This window comes from Psammomys obesus, unplaced genomic scaffold (genome assembly GCF_907164565.1).
Source record: "Psammomys obesus unplaced genomic scaffold, mPsaObe1.curated_primary_1811, whole genome shotgun sequence".
NCBI classification, from domain to species: Eukaryota; Metazoa; Chordata; class Mammalia; order Rodentia; family Muridae; genus Psammomys; species Psammomys obesus.
The window spans coordinates 18160705-18173786 of NW_026596040.1; the positions used below are offsets into that span (position 1 = coordinate 18160705).

Here is a 13082-nt window from a genome sequence, read left to right on the forward strand (position 1 = left end):
TTTTCCCTACCTGTTTCAAAATTGTTACATTTATCTCCCACCTGTCTGGGATATTTGTTGTCCTGAGACCTAAGCAAAGTATAGTCTTTTATGGGTCTTTTATTCTATAAGGTTTTCAACTAAGCCTTTATCCAATTACAAGATTTTCAACAGAGATAATGCAAGGATGTCACAGATCCCAGGCACAGGCCAGATAGATGTTAAGGAGCAAAAGCAGCTTCTTATTCTACTTAGACCAGAGGACTAAGTTGGAAAAAAACACTCCAGAGAAGATTAGAACTTCAAGTTACAAGGCAGACTTACTTGAAAAGGAAAATCTCTTGTTTGTTTGCTGTTTTTGTTTTTATTCCTTTGTGCAAGATTTTGTTAAACATCTTTACAGGATAAAGACAACATCCAGAAGCAGCTGCCAAAACCCTGATATGTTGTAGGCACTGGCTGGAGCATGGTAAGTGGCTCTGGTTTTCCACCCTTCTGTTCTGAGATGGCGGTAGTGGGCAGGATTTCATCTTTGAGCTCCACAATGCTCATGAGGTCAGGCAGAGACTTCTTGGGGCCAATCTTACCACGTGGGTTGCAGAGGAGCATGATCTTCACTTTCATGCGTGTCTGAGGAGCACATGGCACACGGTAGTGTCAAAATAGAAGTTAACAGTGTCTCCTCTGTGGATCCTCAGCCCATCCACAAACTTGATGGACTTGGCCCTCTGTCCTCGGAGTTTCCCGGACATTACAACCTTGCAGCCCTGGCCCCACTCTCCTTAAACAACCTGCAGTTCACCCTTCACAGAGCAAGCCATCCCAGGAGTTTGTAACCTAGAGACTCTGCCTGGACAATCGCGTACAGACCTCTTGTGGTCACCTTTTTCTGCTTCTATGTTGCCCGCAGGGAAGCCCAACCTCCTTTGCAGTACTGCAGTCAACTCTGATCTGATGACCCTTCTCCCTAAGAACATGCTGTGTTCTCGTGGCTAAGATAATGATTTCTGCCCTTGTCGGTGTAACTCAGCCTTCAACTCCAGAGTAGCCATCTTCAGTCAGCTCCCGAGGGAGAAACTCATTCATTTCAGCTTTGAAGACGCCATCAGCAACAGACGTCCTCTTCTTGGAAATCCGAACTGCAGCCCTGTCACCGTGTGCCGCGGAAAGGAAAGGCAACTGTTTTCTGTTTTAAACACTTGTATCCCTCCCCAAATTTATATGTTGAACTCTAATCTCCATTAGGACAGTATCAAAAAATGGGGACTATGGGAACTAATTAGGCTCTACCTCCATGAATGGCATTAGTGCCCTTATAAAAGAGAATGTAGACAAGCAAGCTCTGTCTGTCTTATGTTGCAGTGAAAGGCCCCCATCGACAAGGAAGAAGGCCACACCAGATACCAAAGATGATCTTGCTCTTGGACTTCTCCAGCTCCAGACCTGTGAGCATTTTAGTTGCTTATGAACTATCCAATCTCCGGTATTTTGCTATGGCAGCCCAAAGAAGCTAAGATATCATCAAAGAACATTGTTTACTTTCCCCAACTATGTGGAGTGTTTTTGGTTTTATTCTTTTTTTTTTTTTTAAGTGAAATAAGTATTTGGGGTCTAGAATATACTCATTTTGCCAAATAGAGCATAAGCTAGAGGAGCTGGGACAGGAGACCAGGTTACTGTGTCAGGGAGAGGATGAGGATTGAGAATACATCAAGAGATAGTATGTTTAATGACTCACAGTATGCCAAAGCCAGTGTGGCTTGAAATCAAATTAACCATTTCAGTCTAACATATAGTTTTCCTATAAGAAAATTATAGAATTATAAAATAAGAACCCAATGGCAAGCATAAATTTAATGAATACAGATTTTATAATTTCACACAGTATTTAAGAAATACTACTTGACTGGGTAAGACCACAATTAAGACCAGAATAATGATGCCTCAGCTCATCAAACAGGCACTATCAGAATCTCACTTAATGTCTTTATTATTAATACACAGCAAAGGTGGAAACTCATGCAGTGTGTGAGTGGCATCTAAATGTGTAGATGTGGCTAGGGCAGGAAGGATGTAGAAAAATAAACGAACAGGTTAGAAACAATACAACCTAATTAGGCAGATCAAGAGAGGAAACTGAAACACCAGAAAGACCAGTGAAGTAACACAAATGAGGAAAACTGAAAGCTATTGTCAATGTTTTTTTAGGAGAAAGAAGAAGAAGAAAAAAAAGAGCCAACAGATAAAGGGGAATTCCACCACCACATGTGAGTCTGAATGGTAAAAACTGAGGTTTTGTGAAGTTAATTACTCTTGTGCTGTATAAGGTTCTCAGAACATCTAATATCCCATCAGAAAAATGCATGGAATTCTCCTTTAAGAATGGACACAATTGTAGTTACTTGCAGAGAAGAGATTAATGGCAACCCTGACTGCGAAAGAGCTTTTATCAAGTATGCGTTTTACCTGAAAATAGGGGAAAATAATACACAGGAAAGAAAATACTAGAGGGTAGGGACTGAATTATGGGAAAAGGTTGAAATTAGAGGCACCTGAAAGCTTAAGGGATAACAGCTTTCTGACTACAGACATCTGTTTGTGAGACATGTATGCAAAGTGTGACAAAAATAATTTTTTTCTTAAAAATATTTTAAATTTATTTTCAAGACTATCATATATGGATACAATGTGTTTTGATCATATCTACCCTACCCCACCTTCCATTTCCTCCCACACCCCCACCACCACTAAAACCACCTCACCACCATTCATCCCCTTACACCTTCAAGGAGAGGAAGAAATTTCCTAACATACAGGAAAAACATTTGAGAAACTACAGAGTAAAACACCACCGGGAAGATGCTCTTTTGTTGCAGGGAAGAAGGTGAAGGTATTTTATCACAGATGTTGGTCTCTGCTCTTTGCCTGGAGCCCTGCTCATGTCTTCCAGGCATCAGGATCCAAAGGTTAAATGGTATACAGAGAGAAATGATGCTAGGTTATATGATTCAAAACCAGTATCTGAGCTCATGTTGCTCATCTTGGTGGCCTTGAGCATCTAGATGACTTTCTATTTAAACCGTTCAACTTTTTAGTCTTCTTGGGAGATACAAGAAGAAAGCACATATATTTAGTGAGACTCAGTCTCCCAGATAAGACAGATAATCCTGGTTCTTGATCTCCTAAATCCTCTAAGGTCCCATAAGATCTAACACAAAAAAAAACTATCTTAATGGCTTTATTTCAGACAGACAGTTATGCTTAATTCAATTGAAGCTTAGCTCTTGAATGCATGATCTATACATGACTTTAGTAATGCAACTCCTTGCACTGGCTGCCAAGCCACTAAGCCACTAAAACTATGTTGAGGGTACTTCTTCAAAGAATTTACAAATGAAAAATATAATAAAACATAGTCTCTAAGCTAAAAATATACTTCAATTCTTTCATTACTTTGTTTATCTGTTCATTTTACATCCCAATCACTACCTCACTCCCTCCTCTCCTCCCAGTCTTATTCTTCTACCCTCTTCCCCCATACCCACCCCACAAGGTACCAGCCCACCCTGGCACATAAAGTCTCATCAGGACTAAGTACCTCCTCTTTTACTAAGACAAGAAAAGGCAGCCCTTCTAGGGAAATGAGACCCAGAAGGAGGCAACAGAGTCCAAGTCAGACACAGTCCCCCGCTCCACTTGTTATAGGACCCACATCAGCTTCATATGTGTAGGGGCCCTAGGACCAGTCCATGTATGTTCTTTGGTTGGAGGCTCAGTCTCTATGAGCCCCCATGGGCCCAGGTTAGTTGGCTATGTAGGTCTTCTTGTGAGGTCCTCAATTACTATTTTTAAAAGCTTCCCTATTTCAGTGAACATAGATGACAGCAGCCTCTTGGCTCATCAAGATTTTACTCTTCAAAGGGCCCCCAAGTCTCCCCAACAGTGCTACCAAGCCACTTACTCTGGACAGTGAAAGGAACCAAGCTATCAGTGGCTTCAGAAGACATGAGTGAGGCAGGTCCAAGTGTCAATGAAAAGCTTCCTTTCAAGATATAACAACAGGTATGAGAACAAGAATGGTCAAGGGGAATGGCCTAGAGAGGAAGAAAACAGGTGGCATCCTTTAAGTAGTCATATAGGCAGGTAGTGAGAAGAGGAGGTAAGGCAGAAAATGAAGCAAAGGGACTTTGAAGGTGGCGCAGGAATGGATGAGCAGTCTATGATGTGCCAAGACTGGTACTACAGTTCAGTTATTACTACACTTACACTTTAGGGTGGATGTTTTTATGTGTATCCTTTGCAGCCCCAACAATGTCCATTTGTAATGCTTTGTAGCATCTAGTGCATCTATCCACTATTTCTTGTAAAGCTTTCTTGAGAAATTTATAAGATGAAAAATAGGTCACTGCCTTTAAGGGGCTTCCAGACTGGAGGAAAGAATGCAGGAGACAAGAAAAGACAAGATCATTAGTCCAAATGGGGGCATGTACAGAAAAATTTCCCCAAAGTGTTAAAACATGAAATGAATTTTGAGCTAGTTAAGCAAACAAGAGCTTGTAGTCAACTGCAATTCTTTAAAAAATATAATGTCTGCCATGACAGGTGCTCAAGTAGTATTTGTTAACTAAGTTTAGCTTATTTTGATTTCTAGGCAGGGAGCTAATTCTTATCATATTTGTATATATTGTCAACTATAAAGAGAAATATCTCCATATTAGATAATGCAAGAGTGTAATCTTTAAAACTTATTATATCTTGAGGGCTGGAGAAATGGATCAGTGGTTAAGAGCACTTGTTTCTCTTGTAGAGAACCCAGATTCAATTCCCAGGAACCACATGGAGGTTCACAACTATTTGTACCTCCAGTTCCAGGGTATCTGATGTCCTTTTCTGGTCTCTGTGGTGCACAGACATAGATGCAGGCAGAACACTCATACACATAAAATAAAATAATAAAAAAATTGAATCTTGGAACCAGGCATGGTGGAGTATGTCTAATATATAATTCTTGCATTCAGGAGGCAGAGGCAGGCAGATCTCTGTGAGTTTGGGGCCAACCTGATCTATATAATGAGTTCCAGCCCAGTTAGGGCTCCACAGTGAGACCTTGTCTCAAAATATTGGGATAGACACTCGTAATTTTCCCAATCATGTGGCATCTTCTTGTTCTATTTATTTCTCAGCAAAAAGTTTTAAGAACATTTAAAAAGCACATTATTTTTTCTCACTTGAAATCTCTGTGTGTTTTAGCATAAAATATACTTGGCAGGTCCTAATATAATTGGATGGCTACGCCTTGCAAAAACTTGATTTCTTTTTAATCAAATTTTTAGAACCATACTGGGTTTCTTGCCAGGGCTGCAATAGTGAGCAATAAATACATCATTAGATCAATGGTGGTCTGATGATGGATTACTCGAAAGATATTTCCAGCCAAGAAGAATAAGATCAGACGTCTCATTGTGCAAAGATTAATAAAATATTGTTTAAGGCATAGATACCAAGTTAATATAACAGGGAAGGAAACATTGCAAAACAGAACAGAATAGCCAGGGGTTTATGATGTAGTGATATTGATCATGGATTTTCCTAAGTACTTGAGACCAGCCACACTATTATAAATGCCTCTGATTAGACCTTGAGATGAGAAGGAAAAAGTTATAAAAAAAAGAAACTAACCAGGGGAAGGCCTGCTGCTACAATAAATTATTAAAAGCAAGCAGGGTGAGTGGGTTGTAAAGACAATATAAAACAGAATCAATGCCCGCAAGAAACCCCAAACCATCCACACTTCTATAAATTTCTTACCGCTCTGTCTGGCATTTCACTGGAGGTATTTCTTTCCCACACACTCCCCATCCCACCCCCACCCCTGACCCTTCACTCTTAGCCCAGTTCTTTTTTCAGAGCTAAGCAGTTGTTTTTCTTGTGTAACCCAGGCTCTGCTGTCTGCAGTTATGTTTGCAGCTTGTGTTGGCAGTGTCTGTGAGGCCACAGCTGAGTGCATCTGTCACTTCATTCATCTGGATCTTAAATACGACACTGTAAGCCGGGGACACTGAGTATGATACACATATCTCTATTACTTCAATGATATCCTTTACCAGCTTTTTCCCCCTTATTGTTAAATCTGCAAAGCTAAAGCTACAGTCAAACGTCTCTAGTTCTGTAACTGCTTTCTATAGAAAACATTACTAGACTAGCAAAGGTAGGAACTCAAAGGAGTATTCTGAGAGAACAACAGTTAAAATGGTTAAAATTTATATATTAGGAGATGTTAGAACAGGTTGACTTGAAAAGTGAACCTTTAAAAAAATTATTTCACTATGGAATAAGGGTAAAGAAAAAAGGGTCAAACACTTGAAAAGAATTTGTCAAATGAAAGATAGTTGCCAAAAGTGTGCCATGGTTAAAAAAAAGTTTGAATTGTTGCATAGAAGCCTGTAATGACCTATGGCCCAGTTTCAAGAAAGGCAGCATTCTACTCTAGTTGCTTGCTTTCTCTCCCACCCTTTACTCCCTTTCTCTCCATGCCTGTCTATCTGTCTAAAGTGGGCATAAGTCAGTGCTATTGTATGTCTGGGGCTGTGGTATACCCCAGGTTTTACAGCCGCTCTAAGTTTATCAACTCATTCAGAAGCTGTGAAAATGGAATGTAAGCGACAATATTGTTAGTGTAGAAACAGCAGTATTTGCATAACGTGACAACAGACAAAAGTAGCAGAAAGCTAAAATATGGGTCCAAAGAATTCTTCATGTAGGCTTTGTCTCCAGTTGTGCTCTGTGACCTTTAGGAAACTATTTGCCTCTCCATGTCAAGGTTGCCTGATTAAGTTCAGGGTCACCCAAACAGTTATCATATATGCTGGTTAACTTTATAAGGTCAAATCCAATATAAAGAAAAATGAGAAGAAAATGGCATATAAAAAAGCATTATCACAAACTAAACAAAGGCAGCTAGCTCACAGTACAAGGCCAACATCTTACCCATTAGTATTATCTTTAAACAGGAAATACAGAATCCAAGGATTAATCCAAGAATTATCCTAAACAGTGCCTGCTGTTTGTTCATCTGGAACTAAGTGGAGAAAAAAAAAATCATTGTTCTCCAAAGACTGTTAAGTGACCTATCAAATGCCAAGTATTCCTCTAAACAGAAATTACTCCATAAAGGTCTCCGTGATGATCCAATGATCTGGAACTTTATAAGTTCAGTGTCTCAACCTGTCTAATCCTTTTGTCATCAAGGAAGTAAATTATACTTGACATTTCTGACCTATGAGTCTTTTTTTTTTTCTTGAATAGTAGAGAGGGCAACTTTTGATATAGATCCATCTCCTTCCAACCTTACCTAACAGTCTAATGTGGAGAATTTTATCAGTATGAAATAGAAAAACAAAACACAGAACACACGTGTCAGGATATCAGGAAAAAAACCCAATTCGTAATCATTTATAAATAAAACTAATACTGATTCCAGGAAGAATACAGGTAGCAATACATTTTCAACCCATTTCTGTGGTGATGAGAACTTTCACCCAATTCATGGGACAGCTTAAAATAAATCAAAGTTAACTTTCAGAATGTGAGTATCATGGTGGGTGGGGCTCATGGTTGGTCAGCCAAGTAGTGACAGTTTTCCAGGAGATACTTGATTCTGGTTAAGTCTGTCCTCCCACCAAGAGATAAAAAGGCCTTTTCATCCTTCATGGAGAAGTGAGCTACAATGTGTATCAGGGTGTTGAGACACACACAATTATCCCAGAACATACCAGCACCACTGGTACAGAAACGGGTAGAGGAGGAACCAAGATTGAGCAGAGCAAATGATCTTGCTTCTCCAGACAGACTTCCTTAAAATTGGGGCCAATTCAGAACAGGAATGACTGAAGATTCAGGCACAGGACAAAAGAGGCCCGTTGTTGAAATAGTTAACAAACTATCAATTTTATAAGGCCAGTAAACACCACCATATTATTTTATATCATAAACACCATTCCAGTATTTCCTGAAATATGTTCAAGAGGTCCCTTTTATCACAACTTGTCTTGAATGCTTGAAAATGCAGATTCCTAAGCTACCCTAGTCCCCAGAACTGAATTCTGGGACTAGAACTGGATTTCCAAGGAGCTCCTCAGTTTACTTGGATGATTCATATGAAGTCAGGAGGCTCTGTACAGCCCTTCACAAATTTAGACATATGTATTAGGGATTTACATATTTCCTCCAAATTTTTACATACCATAAAAATGAAAATATGTGGTGAGTTCTTAAATCCACTCCAGTTTATAATGAACACCACTATTAAAAAGTAATTAAGAACATGAAATTATTGTGGAAAAAATCAACTATGCTTCTTGAAAGTATTGTCTTTATTGTCACTAAAAGTAACTATATTATTATTGTTACTATAGGAATTTATAGCTTTTTAAAGTATCAGTCACTTGCCTGCAGGAACTTAATAAGCTGTTATAATAATACTCCTCCCATACATTTTTAGTCATCAGAAATTTTATGATAGAGCCTTTTATTATTTTTAAACTACAAATTCTGAACCATTGTTACTAGTGATTAGGCCAAATATGAATTTATTTCCAGGGTATAAATTCCTAAAGGCATGCTTCATTAGGATTACTAAGGCAATCTTGACTTCAGCCTTGGCAATAAACTTCTATTTACTTCTATTAAAGTGTGTGTGTGTGTGTGTGTGCATGTGTTCAAAACAATTTATTTTTAGTGCATTCTCTGAGGCAAAAGAAAACAGTTTGTGATATACATGTTACTGCAAAGCTGTAAACGAGCCTTGCTGGCAAGGTGACAACCATATTTCTTCTCAGGGGATTTTTTTTCTCCTGTAATTTCCCCCTCCTCAAATTATGGCTACAGTTATAGTAGAAAATACAGTCTCCCTTTTCTAGAGACAACATTCCCTCCACCTCCCTCATCGAAGCTGCAAGTTCAGGCCAAATAATGGATGAAAATAGAAGTCAGGAGGAAGGATTTGCTCGTAGCACGTTGTTTTGCTAAGGGCTGCCCCCTACCCACCATCCACCCTAGCGCTCTGGCTGAAGTGTACATGCTATGTTTTAACAGATGGGCGGGCTGGCGGCGGCTGGGCTATAAAACAGGAACGCGGAATCTGCGCTGAGTGGTATTGAACTGAGTGCTCATAAAGTTCACGGACATACACTGACCCAGACAGACCAGACAAGATGCAGACATGCTTACCCGCACAGCACACTGACACATACCTCATAGCTCAGAGGGTTCATCTCTGTAATCCAGAGGGAGTTCAAGGCTAAGTTCACCCTTCATATATTTCTACCTCACTCCCCATATCAAGTCCGCACATAGATACACACCCTCGAATATGTGCATATGAACACCCGCATTTACCAAATAAACCAACACCAGACACAACTCTCCTCTAGCCCTCTTAATAAGCTCTCATTCACATCAAATAAGAGTGGCAAGACAATATTGCACTGAATTCTATTTAGTCCATACAGAATACAAGCTGCATGTAACTGCACTCAGAAAACCAATCTGCATTTACTGCAAGAGAGGAAAGGAGGGGGGAAAAAAGGTAACCCAGGCTGAGCTACCACTGAAGTGTCAGGTTCAACCCTGAGTCATCTGTTATCAGTTCTTGCCACAACTTCATCACTTAAAACACACAGGTGCTTAAACCCCATCGAACCAGGCTGGCAGACACTCAGCTTGGCATTGGCCTCTAGGCTCCCTGCTGGTCTTAACCAAGTTCCCCAGACACACCTTGTCGTGGATGCGGAGGTCTGTGCAACCCAGGAAGAGGGGCCCAGATTCAAAGGCCGACGGGAAGCAGTTACTTCCCAAAGTTGAACGTTCAGCACCGCTGTCAATTTCCTCGGATCTGCCACGGTCCCCAGCGGGTCCCTCCGGTCCTCCCTCGGAACGCGAGCAGCGCTCCCCGCGCACGCTGGCTCGGGCGCCGGTTAATGTTTAGGAACCACTCGCAGCCATCTAGGAACTGCTGTGCGCGCACCGAAGCGTCCCCGCGCGCTGTGTCGCCGCCGCAGAGGAGCAGGGGCGCGTCTGGGACCTAAGGGTGGCAACCACCAACGCCAAGTCGGTTCCGACGCACAGCCGCGTCCTGGGCCGAGTTGGGATGCTTTGAAAACCAGAAGTTCGGGAGCCGGGACGGTGACAGCGAGTGAGCGTCCCTTGCCTTGCCCTCCCACAGCCGCCACTCTCCCAACCCACCAGCACCGACGCGGTCCTCCGCTCTCTGGCAAAACGGCGCCTGAGGAGGAGTCGCTTTCGCGGCGCGGCCAACTCACCCTCCTGGCCCAGTCCAGACGCCAAATCCACGCCCCTGCTGCAGATCCTCAGTCCCAAGTTGCCCCGACCCGCCGGCTGCTCGTGCCCCGCGGGACCTGGGCGCGTCGGATCTGCCCGGCGCCTGACGGGGATGGCTGCAAGCCCGGCGTCCGCCCGGCTCAGCAGTCGCCCGGAGCGCGCTGACAATTCTCAGACCGGCTTAGCGAATGAGGCGGAACGCCGCGCAGCGCTGACTAGGCTCCGGAGGGGGCGTGGCCGCGGGGCGTGGCCATGCTCCGGCCAGCCCCAGGAGGCGGGGCGTCCGCCAGCGTTTGACTGGCGGAGGCCACAGCCAATCGTCAGGGCAGCAGGACCCGTCGAGGCCGTGGGTGGTGTCTAGCGAGTGGTCCCACCCCTCAGTCACTGTCCAATCGCTTGCGGCCGAGCGTTGGCCCGGAGACGCACCGGCGGGCCGCAAGTTGGCAGTTGTGAAGTGTGGTGGTAGTGGGGATGTTGGTGGTGGTGGCTGCTGGCGGCTTCTGCGCTGCCTGGTGCATTGAACGCCCCGGGAACGAGGCTGCACCGAGGGAAGGCCAGTGCTGACAGGCGGCAGAAGCTCCCAGAGCTGTCGCGAGTGGGCATGCTGTTGGGAACAACCCTCGTACCCGGCACCAGTAGGAGGCGTGGAATTTGGCCCCAAAGATGCCCCAGCCGCCTGAGCACCCGTGTGGAGGATGAGTTCCACCAGGTCCAACCACACCAGAAACGGTTCTAAGCTCCGAAACAAGAACTCTGGCTCAGCCAACCTCTGGGAAAGTACAAAGCAAGACTCTCTCCACACAGCTAGGGAGCCTTAGCAAAAGCCTGATTCTTCTCACGCCCAAAGACGTCCCACGCACTTCCCATCCTCTACAATGGGTTCTGTTGCTGTCTGCTTGGTTCTCCAGGAATATTGAGTAGCCAGAACCATCCATCTTCTTGGACAGAAAACCGCAGAGCAAGCTACATCGGTTGGACTCTGCATCCCTCTCTTTCCCGTTTGGAAAACCTTGATTAGGATGAAGACACGAAGCAGCTCACAGTTGGTAGCTGGGAATGCACTGGGAGCCTTTAGCTCACTGTCAGCTTTTCCCCCGCTGCGGTTCTTTCTAGATTAGTCTTTTCAGCCAGGTTCTAAGGCTGTACACACAGGACTCGGGGATCAAGGGAATGGGGAGCCAGAAGCAGATACTGCTGTCTAGCTAAGGATTAGAATATGAGCATGTCCTAGACTGTCCTCTGGGGTAGGTGGATCTTATCTGTGCCTCGACCTGTACCTGTGCCCCCAACTTGTGTTAAGAGAATGCACAACAGGATAGGAACAACAGCGTCTTCCTGGTGTTCTGTCGCTTATCTGTCCTCCACTGCACCCCACCTCCATGCTCTTGCTTCTAAACGAGCACTTCAGATCACTGTCTCAGTTCTGAGAAACCCTAAAGGACTATATGGTCTTTCAGGATAGGTGTGAAAGCGCTGCAGGTGTAATTTCAATGGCCATCTGGCTTCCACAAATTCCTCCGCTATAGCTCATGTCTCCTGAGAAGGTCCTGATGAAGTCACCGGGGAGAAGGAAGGTAAAGAGCCACCTTTCATGTGGCAAGGAGTGAAACCTGCAGTAGGGAAAACTGCAACCCTAGGTGAGCCCTGGCCTGGGTTGTTTTAACTCTGTGGAAAGAGGTCCATAGGCAGGTTGTCAGAAGGGGAAAATAGGAGCTGGACAGCCCTTAACAGGCTGCCCTGCATAGCAAGTCCTTTCTTGCTTACTAGGAAGACTCAAGTCCAGCAGTGACTTAGCCGCTGTAGAGTGACTAAGGGGAATGGCCTTTGCCTACAACAATTTAGAGGCAGAGAAGATGAATAGAATGTACAAACCTCTGCTCATGTTGGGTCTGGGGTGAGGACAGGCTGGAGATAGCAGAAAAGAAGGTCTGGAACACCACTCCCCGGTTCTGGTAGTGTGTCTGTCAGGTCTAACCACAGTGACAAAGTACCTGAGAAAGTGTATGGAATAAGGAGGAAAGGTTTATTTTGACTTACAGCTATAGAAGCATAAGTTCATGGTCTCTTGACCTCTTTGGGCCTGTGGCAGCATGGTGCTTCATGGTGGAAACACTAGGTAGAACATCACCGTGGGGGGATGGGCAGAGAAGGGAGATGGGTGGAAATGCCCCAGTGTCCTAATTTTCAGTGGGCCCTGCTTCCTAAAGGTTCGAGCACCTCTCTATAATGCTGCAGGCTGGAAACCAACCCTACCACATCTGTGTCTTTGATCCAAGCTACAGCAAGCAGGAGAACTCCAATCTCCTTTTAAAACTGTGTTCTTCTCTTTGCTTTCATGACCCCCTTGAAGCCCTTCCACGGAAGGCTGTCATGAAATACATCTTTGACTGGGATGATCAGGAAGTTCCCACAGAAGAAATGTATTTCTTTGGACTTTTCCCATTCACACTTATGGATGTAATTAGAGAAGTTGGCCATCAGTGCTCATCATGATCACATGCTGAGGGCTTTTCACAGGTGCTAATAGTTATTTAAAAAAAACAAACAAGTTTGGGTTGGTAGGATGGTTCAGATAGTAATGAGTATTTGCTACTAACCCTGAATACCTGAGTTCTAACCCTGGTCTCCACTCAGGGGAAGAGAACTGACTTCCTTCAAACCGACTTTTCACCTCACATGTGCAGCATGGCATGGGGATGTTGTCATGTGTGGGTGCGCGCGCGCACACACACACACACACACACACACACACACACACACACACA

At 43.8% G+C, this 13082-nt stretch overlaps 1 protein-coding gene and 1 pseudogene across 2 annotated transcripts in view; both read right to left on the reverse strand.

Annotated features, from left to right (window-relative positions):
• Marchf3 (membrane associated ring-CH-type finger 3) overlaps nt 1–10515 on the reverse strand; it is a 158103-nt gene extending 147588 nt beyond the window's left edge. Inside the window, exon 1 of one of the 2 annotated variants that reach the window (XM_055622953.1) lies at nt 10299–10515. The gene's annotated coding sequence lies outside the window, so the exon portion shown is untranslated. Of the gene's footprint in view, nt 1–9753; nt 10039–10298 lie in introns of those variants that run through there. The other variant, XM_055622955.1, reaches the window with a different exon arrangement.
• LOC129688085 (40S ribosomal protein S3-like) lies at nt 367–1432 on the reverse strand (annotated as a pseudogene).
• Nucleotides 10516–13082: the final 2567 nt, after the last annotated feature.